Source organism: Thamnophis sirtalis, unplaced genomic scaffold, assembly GCF_051295495.1.
Source record: "Thamnophis sirtalis isolate CommonGarterSnake01/CBP01778 unplaced genomic scaffold, rThaSir2_p1.2 scaffold_1, whole genome shotgun sequence".
Taxonomy (NCBI): Eukaryota; Metazoa; Chordata; class Lepidosauria; order Squamata; family Natricidae; genus Thamnophis; species Thamnophis sirtalis.
The window spans coordinates 176927643-176949404 of NW_028261381.1; the positions used below are offsets into that span (position 1 = coordinate 176927643).

At 40.5% G+C, this 21762-nt stretch overlaps 2 pseudogenes; both read left to right on the top strand.

The window, feature by feature from the left end:
• The first annotated feature begins 7750 nt into the window (after nt 1-7750).
• LOC148049893 (vomeronasal type-2 receptor 26-like) lies at nt 7751-19598 on the top strand (annotated as a pseudogene).
• Nucleotides 13945-14543, top strand: LOC148049894 (jupiter microtubule associated homolog 1 pseudogene; annotated as a pseudogene).
• Nucleotides 19599-21762: the final 2164 nt, after the last annotated feature.

A 21762-nucleotide genomic window follows, 5' to 3' on the forward strand; every position in this document is an offset into this window, starting at 1 on the left:
TACCTGAGAAGTCTTGAAACAGCTAAACACGGTTGCCATCTGGTATGAGGTTCTAGAGTTGAGACCCCCAAGGACAGAGAGAAGGCTCTCCTGTGTGTCACACTTATAGTTAGGAAACAAATTCCCCCAGCTGGAGAGGAGAGACAGGCTGACCTCTTCAGTCATGCTTGCATACTGGTTCTCTTGGTAGATGCGGAAGCCCAGGGTGATGTTGGGGAGAAGCCGTGGGTCTGTGTTGACCTCCTGAATGGCAAATGCCAAGGCCAGGACATGTTGGTAGTTCTTGGGAATAGGTCTTTGTTGGAGGATGTGTTGGAGGACAAAAATTAGACAGGAGCAGGAGGGAGATTTTGGTTAAGAAAGCATTATCAGGATTCTAGGAGTTAATCATAAAACAGATCAATACAATTTATTTTACTGCTGTCAGAAAACAGGGTTGCTGTCAATCAGTTGTCTCTCCCTCAGTCTGAAGCACCTTTCTATGAGCGGGTGCAGAAATTATCATTTACAGCATGAACTCAGTTTAAGTCAGTATTGACTTTTCCAAAATGTATTTCTCACTCCAGTTAAGGAAACGAGGCTGATCATCTTGCTAAAGCTACACACTTTATTATATCCAGTCTTGGAAATCTTTACAGGCTGACAAGTTGCATTCTCAGGGACTTATTCCCACCCTTCACCCATCATGTTATCAGAGTCCTTTTCAATTTGGTGGCTTCATAAATCCAATAAATTAAAGTCTGACCAGATTGACTTTTGCTGACCCGCAATGATTTACCCAATAAATCTGGAAAGCACTTTTAGTGTCTCAGAATGTGGAACTCTTTCAGTTGGGGATTCTCAAAGAAGCTCACTTGGCTGACCTAGAAGGGCCCAGGATTAACAGGAGATTGAAATTAAATTAAATTAGAATTAAATTGAATGCCTGACCAGATTATTTTTTTCTGGGTAGTAACGATTAAGCTGATATATCTGGGTGACATCCACTTAGAAAAAGCCCTTTTAATGCCTCAGAATGGGGAACTCTTTCTGTTGGGGATTCTCCAAGAAACTCTCTTGGCTTGCCCAGGATTTAAAGGAGATTTATGGTAAGCGAGACATGGTGGGACAAAAGACAGACTTTCTCTATATTTGATATAATGAAAGCATGAAGCATGGTGTTACAGATCATCAGACTAATGAGATGGGAAGATGAATTTAGTCCAACTATAAGATAGAGGATCCTGGCATTATTTCTCCCTAAGTTCAGTCCAAATTGGCTTCTCTGCAACGTGCACTTTACCTACAGAAATATGGAGAAAAGGTTGACTCCCTTGTATGACAAGCTATTCTTCTCCACTGAAGAGTCAGAGGGCTTGAGAAGGAGATTAGAAGGAGATTGAATCATCAAGGAGAAACAGTGTGCGGCTAGGTGGGATTTAAATCTGCCCCATCTTCAAGTCTGCCCTTTCCATGTTGCCCTGAATAAAAAGACAATCAAGGAAAGACTTACAGATAATAGACATCCCAATCACCAGGACGCTCATCTAAAGTAAAAAATGGGACTACAGAAATTGAGAGAGGCAGGTTTCCACCGATAATGAGATCTCCAGGTCTGTAATAGTCTTTCTGTGCTTGGAAAGGTCTCCTCCAGAAGCAGTTTGGCCTCAGGACCATCTGGACGGCTGCAGGCAAGGACCATAGCAACATTAAAAGCCAAATCATTGGCCACAGAGAGAGACCCTCTTCCTAGAGCAAATCAAGAAAGGATGATGTAGGGAGTGTGATGCTCTCATGACTTCAGAGGGCTCAAGCAAGGTTTTAAGTCTTCAAGATAAGTGTTCATCTCAGGTCCAACTCTGAAGAGACCCAGCCATGTTATTCAGAGCATGCTAAGTAAACATGTTTGGACTGGACACAAACCTCTTTATGCTAAGGGAGGGTTAATCTTTGGAAATCCACTGAGATGAAGTAAGAATTACTAGTGAATGGAAATAATAAAACACAAACTGAACTTAATAGAAAAGGAAGAATTGGCGCAACAAATCATAAGAGAAAAACAAAACTTTTTTTGAAAATGCAAATAAATCAGGAAGATGTTTAGCCTACAAATTGAAAAAAGAAAAAGAAAAGAAATTGATAAGTAAACTACAAGATGTGAAAGGAAACTTACAGTTTCAAAATGAATGTCAGCATTCCAAATATCATACAAAATTAAATCAGAGTCCAAGGCAGAGCTTTCCTCAGAGTTCCAATTTATTAAGAGAGACATGTTGGTACTTCTGCGGGAAACCTGAATCTGAAAGCTTCCCGGGGTTCCCACCCAGTTGAAAGTTCATGATCTTGCCCCCACATCACAAGTCCATCACATGGTCCAATCTTCCACTGCCTCGCTGGCATTTCCACCCCTCCAGTTCTGGTCAGGCTCAGAGATGCGGAGACAAAGAATGACCTTGGCTTTCTAGAAAGGATTTTTTTTTATTTTGACAACAACTTACTATTCCCCCTCCCAATTCCCCACTAATGAAACAGCATAGTAAAATAAGAGAGAGTGTGGCAGGCCAAAGATCCTAAAAGGAACCGGCTGCAGGCCTGACAGGCGGCCTCTCCTCAGAAGAAAAACGTTTCCTGAAAAGAGAATAACATAAAAGTTAACATAACAAAATTAACCACCTCTTCCCCCCCCCCCAGGAGACCCTTTGGCTTATCGGGAAACTTATCATGGAATTGTTTTACTAACTTATCTGCTTTTAGGTCCCAGCTTTTCACCCAAGTGGCTACGGACAAATGGTACCCCTTCCAATGCACTAAATACTGTAAGTGACCCTATACAGCCTGGAGTCTAAGATTTTTTCACCTCATAATGTGTTTCTCCTTCTACCCCTACAGGAGGAGGGGGAGCTTGTGTGAATGATCTTATGCTGGACCCAATTACTGGTTTCAACAAGCTACAATGAAATCCTGGGTAAATCTTCCCTAGAATTCTGGGTAGACTGAGTTGAACTGTAACTGGGTTAATTATCTTCACTATTGGGAATGGACCTAGAAATTTTGGGCCAAATTTCTTGCTAGGCATTCTTAATCTTATGTATTTGGTAGATATAAAAACTTTGTCCCACACATGAAAGGGGAGTTGGAGTGAGCGGTATTTATCAGCTTGTTTCTTGTAGGTTTCTGCCGCATCTGCTAGAACTTTTTTTGTATTTTCCCATCCTTTCTTTAGTGTGTCCATCCATTCATTCAGAGACATGGAGGAGGGAGGTTCTCTAGGTAGCTCAGGCATTGGAAGAAATTCCATGCCACTGGTAATCTGGAAAGGAATTAATCCAGTGCTGTTGTGGACCGCATTGTTGCATGCCACTTCAGCGAAGGGCAGCAAGTCTGACTAGTTGTCTTGCTGATAGTCCACGTAACACCAGGTGTATTGTTCCACCATCACACCAGGCTAGAGGTCTTGTATGTATGCATAGTTGCTTTACAATCGACATGCTGATTAAGCATCGAGTGCAGCTGGTGTCCACGACCTTCAACTTCCCCTTCCACCCCTGTTTCAGGTACTTGGAGCTTGGCTTGGAAGGCGAAGGGGCAGATGGGTGCACTCACCATTGGGTTGTCTTTGGCATTTTTCTCCCCTGAGGCCTCCCCATTGGTAGGACTTTTCATCATCTTAGGCTGGGCTATATTTACGATTAACATATGCACTGGAGGAATTCTCTCCCGAAATAATGCAGGAACTCCTGCAGAGAAAAAGATGAACACATATTTATGCATTTCAGATAGCAGAAGAAAATGATATTTTTATTTCTATTCTGTTCTGTTCTCTTTGGTTGTACTCTACTCCACTCTATGATTTTCAGGCTATTTCATATATAGGCATAAGTAATAAAGTAGGTAAGCATAAATATTTACAATGACCAAAAGCCAAGTTACTTTCCTAAACCTCTACTGTTAGTATTCCTGGGGGGGGGGGGGAGAGAATTGCCTGAATAAAGGAAACACATGACTTACATTTTCGTATAAATATTGCTAAGACACTTGAAGGTTGCCTTTTGATATGCCAATTATGAAACATTCCTTCTCTGTTTCTGTTTTGCTAACACTCTCCCACTCCTCTATGGATTTATTTTCCTCACAGTGCCTGCCCTGATTTATGACTTCACTGGCCAGAGAGACCCATTCTTTATTCTTTGATGCAGAAATAAAAAAAAATATGATAAATTTTGGAGTAGGTTGAGTCATGTTCTGTGTGCTAAAGTTGACAGAGGTTGCTTTCACACAACTAGAAAAACATTGCAAATGAAATACACGAGGTGGGTCACACAGCATGCTAATCCATAGAAACAACCTTAGGAAACCACCTGAGGTGGTTCTCCAAATATGCCCACTAGGACCATTAAAGCATCTGTCAGAATGGTCATCTTGCTCTATGTTCTCTGTTGCTCTGTGGTTCATATCTCCACTCTGGAATGACCACTTTATAAAACTCAGACAATCTTTGAAAGAACTTTTAGGAAGGTCTTTCCTACATGAATCTCATGGACAAGTGGTTTAGTTTACTTATCTTCCCTCCCCCCAACCTCTTTCCAACAGAATATTATACTGAATTTGCTTTCTTTTTCTGAAAATTACCATTTCAATCTGATTTCTGGTTTCCTGCCTAGGCAGGGGGTTGGACTAGAAGATCTCCAAGGTCCCTTCCAATACTGCTATTATATTTGCATAGAGTAGAGTAGAGTAGAGTAGAGTAGAATAGAATAGAATAGAATAGAATAGAATAGAATAGAATAGAATAGAATAGAATAGAATAGAATAGAATAGAATAGAATTCTTTATTGGTCGTGATTGGTGCATATGCTCTCAATGTACATAAAAAGACAGATACATACATCAAGAATCATAAGGTACAACACTTAATGATAATCATAGGGTACAAATAAGCAATCATGAAATAATCTATATCAATATAAATCATAAGGAGACAAGCAACAAAGTTACAGTCATACAGTCGTAAGTGGGAGGGAATGGGTGATAGGAATGATGAGAAGACTAATAGTAATATTAACACAGCCTTAGTGAATAGTTTGACAGTGTTGAGGGAATTATTTGTTTAGATGATCATTTTATCATTTCTGTCCAAAGACGCATCATTTTAGTTCCTGTTTGAAATTCCTTCAATCTCCATTTCGGATTTGGTACAATACAATTTAGAGTATTAAAACATTTCTCCTTAGGTCTCAGTATTGTGATGTGATACGCTTAACTAATTGGACAACCTTTTGGACAGTAATTGTGGCTAACAATCAAGAACTGGACCACATAACACCAGCCATGATGCTGGAAGGAAATCATGAAATTGAGTCTCACTTACTTTGGCCATGTCATTCAGGGAAATTCCCTGGAGAAAGCAATGATGTTTGGAAGACATGAATGGCGTTGGATTTGGGGGATCACTAGTTCTAGGACTGCATACTCGATGGTGCTGGGTGGGGTAGCATTAGCCCCAAACAGACCCTGCAAGAAATGTGGGGTTGTTCTGGACTCACAACTCCTGCTTGAGCACCAAGTGGCAGTTATAGCTAGAAGGGCCTTTTCACAACTTTGTTTATGTGCCAGTTTCACCCATTCTAGGACAAAGGATGCCATAGTCACCTCCTGGTTGGGCTATTGCAATGCATTCCCTTATGGGCCATCCAGAAACTTCAGCTGGTGCAAAATGCATGAATAAGAACAATTATATTTCTGGTAGATCTCATTATACCTTTGGTTGCTGAGCTGCATTGGTTGGCCTCATCTCTACTCAAAGTTTCTGAAGTTCCCTCATATCTGTTCATGCTAGAAGACTTGGGAACCCCGATAATTCTAACTCCTTTTAATAAATGTTGTATAAAGGTTTTAAGCAATAATTGTCCTCTTTATTTGCAGTTTTTACTGGACTGTTGTATGCTGCTGAGAATCATTTTGCACGACATGGATTGCCATAAAAATTTCATTAGTCAATTAATCCATTCCATCCCTTGTCTTGTGGGTGTAACTAAACCAGTTCTTAAACATTGGTGTGATTGCTCACTCTTACTAGGGTCCAGCTGACTGTTACCATGCCCCATTAGAACCCATTCTGTCTGAACATACTATGGCACAGGCCAAACTCCATCTTGTGTGCAGGTGCTCACTTTCATGTCAATCAAAACCTCAACTTCGCCTTGACTCTCAAGTCCATCTGCTCTGTGGATTAGCAACAAGAGACACAAACATGTTTTTCCTATCTCAGGTGGAACCAACACCTGTTGCTGAGTAAGTAGGACAATTTGTTTTCCTTATAATTAGCAGAAGAACAATAATTCTTCATGTATTCCCTCTGGATTTCAACCCACAAGAATCTTATAAGATAAAACTTGCTTTACAAACCATGCTCTGGGTTTTTCAGTGGGGAGGGACCTTAGCTTGTCTTCCAAAAAGCCAGCTTTGGGGTTTGTTGAGACTCAACTGACCTTCATGTCACAGCCCAAAGACAGAAAACATGATTGATATAATAGTAGTTTATTGATGGATTATTCTTGTGACCTTATAATTACAATAGAATACAGAACGTAGTCTAATTTCAGAATAAGATAGATAGAAGCAAATAAAGCAAGACAATACAAATGCTTTAATGCAAAGAGACATCAGATAAATTTGCCCTGGGGCCATCCAGCTGACAAGGAAGGCTCAACTACGTAAATCTGGTGAGATTTCTGATGCTCCCTGCAATTCAGTTTCTGCACTAGCCTTGATTTCTGATCTAGGAGGGATTGTGAGGAGAATGGCTGGGCTGCCTCTCCTGCCGCTGCTTCTGCTCTTCTGGCTCCTTCCTTCACTTACTGCTAAGGGGATACAAACCATATGTGCATTGCCAAAACATGTAAAGGTCCGAGATCAATGGGAATTTTACAGACCTGGAGATCTGATTATTGGAGGGAATTTGCCCCTGGTAACTTTTGTGCAGTCCAAAATACCAGATTTTCATGGGTACCCATTGCGGCTTAATATTGGCATTGTGTAAGTTTTACCTGGAGGGGAAAAATGTAGATGATTGTTTTCTTCCTTCTGGATGTAAGGCCTCCTTTCAGAAATTTGTATTTATTTGTTTGTTTGTTTGTTTGTTTGTTTGTTTGTTTGTTTGTTTGTTTGTTCGTTCGTTCATTCATTCATTCATTCATTTCATCAAGCAGAGCGTGTTCATGTTTAACTTGAATATTTATTTAAGATTTTGTGACTTTTTATAGAAGATCGCAACTCCACCTCCTCTACAGATTGCACGATCAGATTGGTAAACATGGGAGTCTCTTACTTTGATAATGGAGTCAGGGAGGGATGGTTTCAACCATGTTTCTCAGACAAATATAATGTTGAGCGTAGCCATATGTAGTAAGAGGAGAAATTCAGGCATTTTGTTTATGATGCTTCTTGTATTAATTAGCTTGCATTTAAGGTCAGTAGTGGTTGGTAATGAGGAAGTTAGGGGCATGTGTACCTAGTTTTGGATGATGGGAGTTGGATGCTGGGTGATGGGCTATGGGACTTACTTTTGATGCAATCAGTGTGGCAGTCAATGTATAAGTCAGTATCTCCTTGGTGTTGACGTCTTTTGAGTTCTGCACAGAGTTCACGGGAGTGGGCTCGTTGCAGTATGGATAGGTCAGGCCATGAGTAAAGTTTATTATGGTTGCAGTTGGTACTCGCAATTGAGTTTATTGTATACATGAATTTGCATTTGCTGGACTCATTCTTGCAAATGACTCTACAAAATTGTGGGGCTAACGAGCCATCATTGTTCTTGAACTCTGGAAATTTCAATGATTTCATCAGGGGAGATGGTTGGTGTGGGATGGTTACTGATAATGTTGCAAACCTTTGTGATACCAGGTTCGTTGGTGTCATCTAGTCCAAATAAAATAATGTTAGGACAAGAAATGCTTGTTCTAGGGATCTTCAGATCTTTGTCCTTGTCTCAATAAAGAGGAACGTTTGAGAAATAGGCTAGAATTTCCTAACTTGCCAGAACTCTTCATGAGAAAAATGAGATACAACTTAAAGGTTAGGAGGGACAGCACCTATGATACTCACTGCCCTGGTGAAGAAGTTGACTTGTAATATTACTTTGAACATAAAGTTACAGGGGAAAAAAACCCTCAAAGAAAAGTTCAATCTTTGCCCATGTGGGGTACTACAAAAAAAACCCACTCAGTTTAAAAGTCAGCAAAGTTTATGAATCATGGCTCTTAGTAAATCTTAGTAAATCTGTGCCTCTCCCCCCATTGTGAAGGGCTTCAGCCAAGTGAAGAAGGGAGGGAGAACAGAGGGGGATAGAATGATATGAGATATGGCTTTTCTCATTCCTCAGAAATCCATCCAAGCTGAATCAAAGAGATTACAGATGAACAGACTTGGAAGGAACTTAGAGGTCATCTTGACCAACCCCCCATCCAAGCAGGAGACCTTACACCATTTCTGACAAATGGAAATCCAATGTCTTCTTGAAAGCCTCCAGTAATGAAACTCCGGTTCCAAAGAGACACAAAAATGGCAAGGCCAACTTCACCAGCACACAAAATCACACAAAATTTAATGTTCCCCAATATTTCTCTCTCCATAGACTCACACCCCAATACTACCAGCACATCCTGGCCTTGATGTTTGTTGTCATGGAGGTGAACAAGGATCTGGATCTCCTCCCCAACATCACACTTGGCTTCCAGGTCTATGAGAATGCCCAGATTCCGAGGGAGATTTCCTCACACAGCCTCTCTCTTCTGTCTACACGAGGCCGAATGGTTCCAGATTACAAATGTGACAGGCAGGACACCCTGCTCTCTGTCATTGGAGGTGACAATGCCAAATCCTCAAGGCAGATGGCCTCCATCTTCAGCCTCTTCAAGGTCCCACAGGTAAGGGGAATATAATATGTAATAGAAAAACAACAGAAGCCAAGAAGGTGTTGACATTTTATATGTCAAGATGCATTTTTTCATAACCACTAATAATATTGATATAATTCGGAAAGAAGAAGCACTTCCTGACTTTCATAGTTTATCATGTTTCTGTACCTTTCAGTTCAGTTTATTCTCTGCATCAGGTGGATGGTTTGTTCCCTTGACTTCTGATCAATCACAACCAGGCAAAATAGGTAATTGATGGCTCTTCCTAGGAAGGGAGGAAGATGAAGCCTGCCATTGAAAGTGGATAAACCTGAGTATTGGGACAATAAAACATACAATGGGGACCCTTAAAGTCAGCATTAAAATGTACTTTGTCTTTTAAAGAGGTTTCTCACTTTCTCCAGCTTGGTGTTGGCTTTGAGTTCACTCAGGGAGACAGAAGAGTTTATCCTTCTTTCTTCCAAATTAATCCCAGTGAATTTCCTCAGTATGTGGGATTAGTCCAGCTGCTCCTGTATTTCCAGTGGAACTGGGTTGGGTTGGTGGCCCCTGATGATGACAATGGAGAACATTTCATCTCATCTGTGATGCCAATGCTCAAGGAGAAGGAGATCTGCCTGGCCTTCACTCAAATGATAAATTCTGATTTTGCTAATAGTCCACGTTGGAAAGGAATCCATATTTTAAACACTTGGTCTAAAGCCAAAGTGATTATTCTATTTGGAGGCTCTAGTACCATCAGAAATGTACAACTGTTGGTGTTAGCTTATGAAACATTGACAAAAAAGTCATTTCTGAATGTCTGGATCCTTACATCCAATTGGAAATTTAATGTGATGAAATCTGAATATCTATTGAAAGCTCTAAAGCCCTTCCATGGGGCTTTGCATTTTAGAGACCACACCAGGGATATCTCCGAATTCAGCTGTGTCCTCATGTCTTTAGACCCTTTGAGCCCACAAAGGAATGTCTTTCTCCCACGATGGTGGGAGTGGGTCTTTGACTGCCAGATCCACAAACCAGGCAAGGTCCCTCCGAAGGAGAAAAAACCCTGTACAGGAAAGGAGAATTTGCAGAATCTGCCAGCTTACGTGTTTGAAGCAAGCATGGCAGGTGAAAGTTACAATATCTACAATGCCATTTATGCACTGGCACATTCATTACATGCAATGTATGAGTCCAGAGGGCAACCAGCCATGCTAAGACTTGGAAAGAGGATCTCAAATATCCAGTCATGGCAGGTAATTTCTGTGACTTTTTTTTTTAATCCAGTCCATAGATCTTTCTAGAAGAAGTTTCCCATATGCATTTCTGGAAATAAAATGCACATGGCATCATATCACTGCATATAATTGGCATGAAACCAAATGGAAACTAATTTAAAAAACAATTATCAAGTGAATTTCATATAGTTTTTGTTGAAAAGAGATAGGTTCCATTTAGGGAAGTCCTTTGAAAAAGGTCTTCAGAGATTGAGTTTCATAAAGTGGTCATTCCAGGGAGGTATCATCATCCCAGAATAACAGAGAACATAGAACAAGATTCTGCCAGATGTTTCAACTGTCCTAGTGGGCATATTTTCAGAACCATCTCAGTTTCCTTCTGGATGTAGCCTGGGTGGTGATTATGATGATGGTGATGTTCTTATCCATTCAGTCATGTCCGACTCTTTGCAATCCTATACGCCAGGTCCCTCCACATTTTCCGATCTTGCCCTCCTTTCCAAAAAGACACTCAACTCAGTTCATTTTAACTGTGGCTTAGTTTCTATGGCTTCAGTGGTGGGTTGCTCCCAGTTCAGCCCAATTTGGCAGAACCAGTAGTGGCAGTGGGAGGCTCTTCCCACCCACCCATACATTTCTGTGTGTGCACAAAATCATTGTTCATACACATGAGCGCTTGTGGGAGCGCGCCAAAACACATAGTGAAAAAATTGTCAACCCAACACTGTATGGCTTGGCATGTGTGAGTCGACCCATGTATTGAGTTTGCCATTTCTTGCGCTGCAGAGCTAGTTGTACGAACACAATCTCTGTTAACTTTAGCACACACAACAGGACTTAACGTAGTGTAAAATTCATTTCTGAAATGCATAAATACGAGTTCGTCCTGTTCTCTGAGTTCCTCCCATTATTTCTGGAGAGAATTCCTCCAATGGTCATGTTAACAATAAACACAGCCCTAAGCCCTGACTATTTGCTTTGAGTCCTGCATTTGGATTCCATAACAATAGCTAAACCGGTGTGGTGTAGTGGTTAGAATGCAGGACTGCAGGCGACATCTGCTGACTGCCAGTTGCCTGCAATTTGGGAGATCAAATCTCACCAGGCTCAAGATTGACTCAGCCTTCCATCTTTCCGAGGTGGGTGAAATGGGGACCCAGATTGTTCGGGGAAAGAGGCTGGCTCTGTAAACCACTTAGAGAGGGCCGTATAGCACTGTGAAGTGGTAGATAAATCTAAGTGCTATTACTAGTGCTAAACAAGTTAAAAGTTGCCTTTTCACTCTATATTCTTTTAACTACCACCATTTTAGCCATGAAAGCAGCATAACTACCATTCCTTGCTAGCCTTCACTTTTAAGGATTGGGTGATTTGGTTCATTTTCCAGGGCTTAATCCCCCTTTATCCAACATCTTCCAGCCTTGATACTTGATACTGAAGCCTTGTAATCTTCCATTTGAGTGAGTTGCTTCTTCATCACACAGTTCTTGGGAAGAAAGAGTTTCTTGTGACCTGATGGCTGTAGCTGGTCTGTATCTCAGGAAGGCTTCTAAGGCTGAAAGGATCAACTACATCTTACTCTATCGTTGTAGCTTCAGAGTCACCTTGCTTGTTCCACCAAATTCCTCATCCTTCTTTTAGTTCTCTACTTCAATGCCCTTTCTCTCATGCCCCATTCCCTGTGTCCATCAGTGTTTCATTCACATGGGTTTTTGTCTTTTGTAGTTTTGGAGGTTGTGGGAACTGGAACAATAGTCCAACAAAGAGAAAGATTAGGGGTGAACTGAATGCAGTTTTCCTAATTTTGAGGGGCTGTCACAGAGAAGAGGGGCTCAATTTATCTCCAGAGCATCTGAAGGCAGGACAAGAAATAATAGATGGAAGATTATCAAAGAGAGACCCAGCCTTGAATTAAGGAAAAATTTCATTATAGTGAGAATAAATAGAAATAAAGAAACATGGAAACCGACAGGAGAAAAAGACATAGCAGTCCATTGACTCTCCTCTTTCTTTCTTTTTTCTTTTAAATCTCTGTATTTGTTTTTATTTTAATTACTATTTTTATAGTTTATTTATTTTTATGTTATTTTTTTCATTTTTGTCAGATGATGGATATGTGATCCCAAGCAAGGTTAATCTCAGTGACAGATGATGGACCCACTATCTCTGGTGTCAATTGGTTCTAAGTTTCCACTCCTATTTATGTGAAATAATACATTGAATTCTTTGCATATAGGTATCATTCTCATAGAACTGCAGTTGAAGAAGCCATAATAAAAATGCCCATTGTGAAAGAGGAGTTTTTGAAGTTTTGGGAAAGCAATTAAAATTTTTGTGTTACTTCTGATTATTCAGATCTCCACCAAAGAAACTCTTCTAGATTCTCAGATATATACACATCTCCTAAGATGATGGCTACCCCAGAATGATAGAAACCATGATGCCTCATTTGTTGTCTTCAACAAATTACTACATTATATGAATGTCTGTTATCTTTCAGCTTCTTCCCTATTTGAGGACTGTCCAGTTCAACAACAGTGGTGGAGATGAAATATACTTCTCAGAAGATGGACTGGGGTCTGCTCGTTATGATCTTCTCAACTGGGTTCTCTTCCCAAATCTATCTTTTGTTCCCATGGAAGTTGGACATATAGACCCTGGGGCTTCCCAAGACCAAGATTTCATCATCAACTCTGATGCAATTGTCTGGGCAATAAAGGTGAGCTAGAAGGTGAAATAAATCCAGCTAAAGACTCGTTCCCTTCTGGGGATTACAAAAAACCTCCTTACTAGAAAATTGTGGGCAGCCATTTGATGAAAAACTTGTTTTACATATAATATGTTTGAAGTCTGATTTGTGACAGATCAAAAATTGTTTTAGATTGTTTGTTTTAGGAAAACTATGTCTCAATTCATAAGTCTTCTTTTGCATGCCGAGTCCCAGTTCCAATCCCCAGTATCCATGGGTGGTTTGGAATGGCACTGGCCTTAAATCCCCCCCCCCATGGGTTTTCTTGATTTGTGATGTGCCCTAAGTAACCATTTCTTTTGAAAACATTCAGATAATGGAATCAGGAATGAACAAATCAATAAAAGAAGCATATTCAATGTTTGGGCCACCAACAGTATTTGTCTTTTCTCTTTTAGAAGGTGCCTATTGCTAGGTGTGGCATGAAGAGGTGCCATGCAGGAGAGAGGAGAAGAGTTCCAGAGGGTGAGCAGGTCTGTTGCTACCAATGTGTCCCTTGTCCAGAAGGAACCATTTCTAACCAGACAGGTAGAACATACTTTAAATGTAGACCTGCCAGGATCAAAAAAGCAAATGTCAAATGTATTATCATTGTTTGGTAGATTGACATTCTTCAAACAATTCATGCTTTTCAGCAGAACCTCTAAGTTCATGGATCTAAACTCTCCTCATCCCTCCCCCTCCGACAGCTTTTCTGCTCCTCAGCAATTAGCAGAGTAATTCCAGAGCACAATTCATGGGTTCCCTACAGGACTTTCTAGTCCAACCCTTAAACCAAGATGGACCTTGACAGATCTGAACACTGGGCCCTATCTAACAAAATGAAATTTAACATAGAGAAAAGTGAAGTCTTATACTTAGGCAAGAAAAAAAAATCAAAAGTACGCATACAAACTGGGTGAAACCAAGCTTAATAGCAGTAACTATGAGAGCGACATTGGAGCCTTAGTAGACAACCAGCTAAATATGAGCCAACAGAGTTGTAGCCGCCAGGAGCTGAGCGCGGAAATATCATCTTCCGTTGGCTTCGCACCCAGGCAAATTCCTCCAATTTCTTCCCCATCATGACCACCCCCCACTACTTACACGGGGATGGACCCCAGTGGCTGAAGTAGCTCCAGGGTTCTCTGGCTCCCAGGTGGTGGTTCTAATTTCAACATAGGGTTTGATTTGCCAAAAGATCAGCAAGGAGGAAAAAGGAACAAGATGGCATCTTCCATTTTTGGGACTCCAGAAGAAAATCTGCCATCTTGGGCTAAGTTAATAGCCAAGCCCACCGAAGTTGAGGATAATTCTAAAGTAGTTGGATCTGAAAGGAGAGGTTCTTCTGATGCAAGCTCTGGTGACTATGTAATTCCAAAGCTTGTGGAAAGTGAGGCTCCTGAAAACACAGAAGAAACTGCTTCAGGCTCAAGTAAAGAAAAGCCCCTACCAGCTGCGCCTCTTCCTAGCCCAGAAGTTCCAGCAGCTGGGAGGAATCCTAACCCAGCACCATCCAGGAGAAATCCACCAGGGGGAAAGTCTAGTCTAGTGCTCGGTTAAGCTCAATTTTCCTTCACTCCTTAATTACTTGGAACTTGTGTCTGTTATCTTTTTTTTTCCATGCTTGTGAACTGCACAATTTGAGATTGACTGTACTTCCAAAACTACCATTAAAGGAGCACTTTATGTACTTCATTTTTTTTGTTTTGTTTTGTTTTGTCTTTTTCAGCCAATCTTTTCTCAAACTTCTTGTCTTGTCTCTCTTGAGTCTAACAGAAGTGATGTGTAATTTTTTTTTCGTAATGGTAGACAGTGGTATTTGCTATACAGCCCATGGCTGACTAAAGATTTCTGAGGTATATAGTAATGTCTGAAGCTAAGATGGATTAATTCTGAGTGTGCTAACTGGCATTTTTGTCCTAAAATTTGTAGAACAGTCTTGGCTGATTTAGAAAGGTTGGCAACTGGGATTATACAGGTAGTGGATGAGTGACAAATATACTCTTTCTGTACACAACTTTGCAACATATTTTTCCAAGGTACCATTTAATAACTGGTAAATGATTGAAGCCCTGTTGTGCACTGAAGAACTATCAAGTTGTAATGCTAGAAATTAACCATTCTCCTTTCAACCAGTGGGATCTTGGATTGATGGGATCAGTGCTGAAGATAAACTTAAAGATATGAGATTTTGACTGTTTTTTTGAATATCAGGTCCCATTATAAATGATGATAGAATGCATCTTACAAAAATAAATATTAGCTTTGCTTTGTTATAATGCTCCTTTCGGAAATCTTTTGAAAAACCTCTAAGAACAAATAAAAGGGGGACTTAATACTTCCTTCCCTCGCAAGCTACATAACGGGCCAGCAAAGTTTGAATATTTGTTGAATAATTGTTTGAAGAAAAGAAATAATGGCACCAAAATCAAAGTCGGGGAGACGTCCCTTTACCAATACACCTCATGCACTTGGCACAAAGTTGCAGCTTTCACCCTCTACGCCCCCTACTGGAGACTTGTTAACGAAAGAATTTCTTTTTGAGACTCTTAGAGAATTTAGAGAGGAGATAAAGAAACTTATCACAGACTTATGTGACAAGCTTGATGCCAAGATTGCTAAAACAAAGGATGATATGGTAGGACTTGTAACTTTTTTGACAGAGTATGTTGCTGGAATGGAAGATAAGCTAGAGCTTCTGGAGGAAGCCAACACAAACTTGACATCCAAAATTGAAGTGATGCAACAAAAAGCTGAAAATGCAGAAAAACAAATTGTTATGATGAACTATAAGCAGATGGAGCTTGCATTAAGAGTCAGGGGACTGCGTGAAAATGAACAGGAGAACTTGAAACAGATTTTCTCAGAGGCCTTCAGTCGTCTGGTGGGAAGACCGGGAATCAATTTTGACTGGCAGATCAAAAAAAATTATCGCCATAACTCTTGGGCGGCAAAACAGCGTCATCTTCCTCGAGACGTAATTATATATATTTACTACAAGAGAGTCTAGAAACGCGATACTACAAGAGTCTTATAATACCAGGCTACAAATTGGCGGACAGGACTTGATTGTTTTCAAAGAGATACCACCCCAAATGTTAAGAGCCAGGAGAGATTACGCTTTTCTAGTGAAAGAACTCAGAAACCGTCAGATACAGTACAGATGGGATGTGCCATTTGGTATTATAATTACATTCGAGGAGCAAAAACATCGTCTCAACTCTGTATGGGAAGCCCGAGATTTCTATCATAAGACCCTGAAGGTGGGCCACCTGAATCATCTGGACCTGGAGAAAGACAACGAGAAGGACAAGATAAACAACAAATTACACAACTACAAGACAGAAAGTACCATTTTCCCCTTCTGGAAGGGCAAGGGACCAGAGAACAAGGACCTAGCCGTATGACTACCAGACAAATGGGAAAACAAGAGAGACCGCAACAACCTCAACAATCATCGGCCATTGATTAAGGAGATATGTCCGAACTCTTTACAAAAGATAAAGAAAATATCTTGCTATTTCAAACAGCTCAAGAACGATATAATTTGTTTGTAAGAAAATCATATTAATCTAACTGATCCAAAGTATCTGCTCAATCCCAAACTTGGTTAATATTTTGTGACTTCTGCCACGCAAAAGAAAAATGGCATAGTTGTATACTGAAGAAAAGACATTAAGGCTGAGCGAACTGAAGCAGACCCCTTTGGAAGTTATATCGCATTAGATCTAAAAAGTCTTGATGGATAACTTTGAATTTTATACAAATCACTAACGATTTATTTTCTAGGGTGAAGAAGATAAAGATTGAGGCGAGGGTTCTTTTGGATCATAACTCAGTTTGGACGGAATAGGGAAGGGTAGTCCAGGTAGAATGTCTTGGAGGTCGAAAGGGAGTTTATTTTGATATGAAAAGTATATTAATGATTGTAAAAATTGCTATCTGAAAACTTTGTTTGGAATATGAATAAGGATATATCCAGGGAATTTGTAGGAGATGTAAATAAAGCATATATGAGAGGAATATCAGAAGGTCTTGGAGGTCGACTGGGAGTTTATTTTGATATGAAAAGTATATTAATGATGCAAAAATTGCTATCTGAATACTTTGTTCGGAATATGAGTAAGGGTATATTTAGGGAATTTGTAGACGATGTAAGTAAAGCATATATGAGAGGAGTATTGATGAATATATAAAAACAAAAAATATGCACATATAGACACAAACAAGGGCAAAAATGAAAAGAGTTGGGAGAGGAAAGCAAAAGGAAAATTTGAAATGTATTTAAATTGTGTTATAGAGGAAGGAGGCACAAAGGGGACAAAATTAAGGGTGTGGAAACAGATAGATATTTAGATAAAGAGATAAGGCCCCTAGCTGGAAGAGTACAGGATAAGTTTAATCAGTAAATAACTTTTGGGGAAATCTTGCAGGTAATTAATCAATTAACAATGCAAACTGCTTAAGTTAGTGTAATGGTAAGAAGCTGAGCTCAATGTATTTTTTTCTTTTTTTTCTCTTTTTCCTAGCTTACTTGGTTGTAATACATTTAAGACCGTGTTTGATAAAAGCTATACCTTGTATGGGCTCTGGGAAGTTGGGAGGGGGGAAGGGAGGTGGGGTCATGGAGGGGGGAGGGGGGAAATATAGTTTGTGCCAGTTTTTAAAACAACATGATAGCATTTGTATACTGTTGCTTTTTCTTTAATTTTAGTATAAAAATAAGAAGCTGAATATATCGATGGATAGTAGAAATACACCGAAGTGAGGAGCAGAGGGAAAGAAGAGGGAGGGGTAGAGAGGGAGGGAGAGGGGATTGGAAGGAGGGTGAGATGGAAGGGAGGGGGAGAAAGGAGTGCTAGAGGGAGAGGGGAAGTAGGAGAGGGGAATGTTGGAGGGGAGTAAGGAAAGTTGGAGGGGGGAGAAAGAAAGGGTGTATGGAAGGTTGAAGCGTTATATTGGTTTTGTATTTTGGGGAATACAAGGAAGGCTGTGTTTATTGCTCAATGTTATATGGCCCCAATCATGCACAGTATATATGTGACTGTATGAAATGAAAATGAAAATGAAATAAAACAATTTGCACCCACAAAAAATAAATATTAGTTGGATAAAATTTTGGGGACACATTTCCTGCACAACTGATTCTAGTACTATGCATGATCGTGCTGGTACTTAAACAGAAGGTGGAAAAACTCAGCCTTCTAAATGTGTATTGTACCTTGAAAGCTGGATTGTTGCTAAAAAAAAAATAAAGATATAGAAATTTTGAAAAAAAAATGAGCCAACAGTGTGCTGCAGCAGGCAGAAAGGTCAATTAACAGAGGGATACAATTAAGATCAAGGTACTAATACCACTCTATAAAGCCTTATAGTAAGACCACAACTAGAATACTGCATCCAGTTTTGCTCACCAAATTATAAAAGAGATGTTGAGACTCTTGAAAAAGTGAAGACAAGAGCAACCAGGATGATTAGGGGACTTGAGACTAAAACAAATGAAGTATGGTTACAGGAACTGGGCATGGCTAGTCTAGTGAACAGAAGGACCGGGGAGAAATGATAGAAATTTTCAAATATTTGAGGAGTTGCCACAGAGAGGAAATGGTCAAGCAATTGTCAAAGGCACCTGAAGGCCAGAAAAGCAATAATGGTATGAAAATGATCAAAGAAAGATTCAATCTAAAAATAAAATGAGTCGATGCAAAATACAAATCAGAAGACTTGAGCAAAAGAAGTGAAAGCAATCTTGTCTCAGGCTAACCTGTCCCCAGGATAATCAATATTGAAGGATGATTTCTCCTTTTTTATATTCCATGATATTGTAAAGTACTCTTGATTTCAGATGCAGCTTCCTGTGATCCCTGCCCAGAAGACCAATATCCCAACGTGGACAAGGACCACTGCATTGCCAAGAAGATCCACTTCCTTGCCTATCAAGAGCCTCTGGGATATGCTCTATCTTCTCTCACACTTTCTCTCGCCATGATAACATTAGCAGTTCTGGCAATTTTTCTTAAACATCATGATACACCAATTGTCAAGGCCAACAACCAAGATCTCACCTACATCCTCCTGGTCTCCCTTCTGTTCTGCTTCCTATGCTCCTTTCTCTTCATTGGGCAATCCCGGACACTCAACTGTCTCTTCCGACAAACTGCCTTTGCCATTCTCTTTTCCCTTGCAGTTTCCTCTATTTTGGCAAAAACTGTCATGGTGGTTCTGGCCTTCATGGCCACTAAGCCAGGGAACAGGACAAGGAAATTCTTAGGAAAACCACTGACCAACTCCATTGTCTTAGCCTGTCCCCTGATTCAAGCAGTTCTTTGTGTCACCTGGTTAGCAACCTCTCCCCCATTTCCCAACTTAGATTTCCACTCCTTAGTAGGAGAGACCATCTTGGAATGTAATGAAGGGTCAGCTTTAATGTTTTATGCTGTCCTCGCCTACCTGGGTTTTTTGGCCCTGGTCAGTTTCACTGTCGCCTTTCTGGCTAGGAAATTGCCTGACAGCTTTAACGAAGCCAAATTCATTATTTTTAGCATGCTTATCTTTTGCAGTGTTTGGATTACCTTCTTCCCCACCTACCTGAGCACCAAAGGGAAGTCCATGGTGGCTGTGGAGATCTTCTCAATTTTGGCCTCTGGGGCTGGTCTCTTGGCTTGCATCTTTTTTCCCAAATGCTACATTATCCTATTCAAGCCAGATCTGAACCAGAGAAAAAATATAATGGGGCACTAGAATCTTTGATTCATATGCAAACTTGTAACTTTTATTTTGCCCTTGGGCCCTTTTTTAATTTGATGTGGTTTCTTAACAATAATGAAATAGGAGAGTGGCTTGTCCTTCCAATGATTGGAAATCATGGAAATATTTAATGGTGCAGTAGTTAAAATGCAGAATTGCAGCTAATTTTGCTGATTCCCAGGGATTCTATCTTCAGCCTCCCAAGGTCAATTCAGCCTTCCTTCATTCCGAGGTCAGTAAAATGAAGACCCAGATTGTTGGGGGCAATTAGCTGACTCTGTAAACTTCCAAAAGAACTGTCATGTGACATATAAGCATAAGTGCTATTGCTATTTTTATTTATAATCAATTTTGTCCAAAGATACATCATTTTAGTTCCTGTTTGAAATCCCTTTTATTTGCATTTCAGATTTGGAATGATACAATTTAGAGTATTAAAACATTTCTACTTAGGTCTCAGTATGGTGATGTGATATGCTTAACTAATTAGAATAACACATTAAACAACCTTTTGGACAGTAACTGTGACTAACAAGCAAGCACTGGAACACATAAGAGCCAAGGTGGCGCAGTGGTTAAATGCAGCACTGCAGGCTACTGCTAGATCAGCAGGTCAGCGGTTCAAATCTCACCGGCTCAGGGTTGACTCAGCCTTCCATCCTTCCGAGGTGGGTAAAATGAGGACCCAGATTGTTGGGGGCAATATGCTGACTCTCTGTAAACCGCTTAGAGAGGCCTGAAAGGCCTATGAAGCGGTATATAAGTCTACTGCTATTGCTATTGCTATAACACCAGCCATGATGCTGGAAGGAAATTATGAAATGGAGTCTCACTTACTTTGGTCATATCATGTAGGGAAATTCACTGGAGAAAACAGTTATATTTGGAAGAGTTAGTGGTAAAAGTAAAACAGGCCACCAAAAAATGCCATGGCTGGACACTAAAAAAAGTGACAGCAGCTGTGGCATAAAACAGCTCAAAATGTAATGCAGGATCAGAAGGTGTGGAGAGATCTGGCCCATAGAATTCCAAGCGTTGTTTCCAACTCAATGGATATGGATCCCTATTATATATTGGGTGGATCACACCTCAATATTGCATCCAGCCTCAGAGAGAATCCAATACATAAAGTAACAGGGTATAAGATGCAGGCAGGGACAGTATACCAAGTAGTTGGAACAGGAACATAAGCACAGCGTATGGGCTAAACCTTCTAAAACACAGTTGTGATATTCCACACAAAGTTGTGGAGAATAATAGGGCTGAGATACTCTGGGATTTCCAGATCAAATCAGACAGGCAGGTCCTGGCCAATGAACCAGACATAGAGTTCATGGAGAAGTAGACAGAGGTGGGGATAGATGAAGCAGTCTCCAATGGAACAGAAGTTACCTTTAGAAGTTGTGGGAGCTTCATCAGTGGAAGCTTTCAAGAAGAGAATGGACTTCCATCTGTCAAAAATGGTGTAAGGTCTGCTTGGGTGGTGTGTTGGATCCAATGACCTACAAGGTCCCTTCCAACTCTGTTAATCAGTATCTGTAAATGACAGCAAGATCGGGAAGAAGGAGGATAGGACACTGGAAAAGTCCCAGGGTCTAAAGGATGAACTGGAGAAGATCTGGAAAATCAAGGTGAAAGTGGTCCTAGTGATAGGGGTATTTTGGGCGGTGACTTCTAAACTGATAAAGGAGCTCCAGCAGATCCCAGGAACAACAGTAGAGTTATAGGCCCAGAAGAATGAAGTGCTAGGAACAGCTAAGATACTGTGTCCATCCTTGTCTTAACTGACTCAATGGCAATTGTGGAGGAGAGATCACACCCTGGAGCTTCTTTATGTGTATTTGTATTTTTTTTTTGTATTTTATTGGTCTTATATGCTGCCCACTCCCAAAGGACTCCGGGCGGCTTACAATAAACAAAGGAAGGGGATAATAGACAAATAGACAAACAACAATTTAAAATAGACAACATTCATAGTTACAGTGGGGCTGGCTATTTCAACAGCCCCCCAGCCTGCCGGAGCAGCCAGATCTTAGTGGCTTTGCGGAAGGCCGGGAGAGTAGTAAGGGTCCGGATCTCCACGGGGAGCTCATTCCAGAGGGCTGAAGCTGCAACAGAGAAGGCTCTCCCCCGTGGAGTCGCCAGCCGACATTGGCTGGCAGATGGG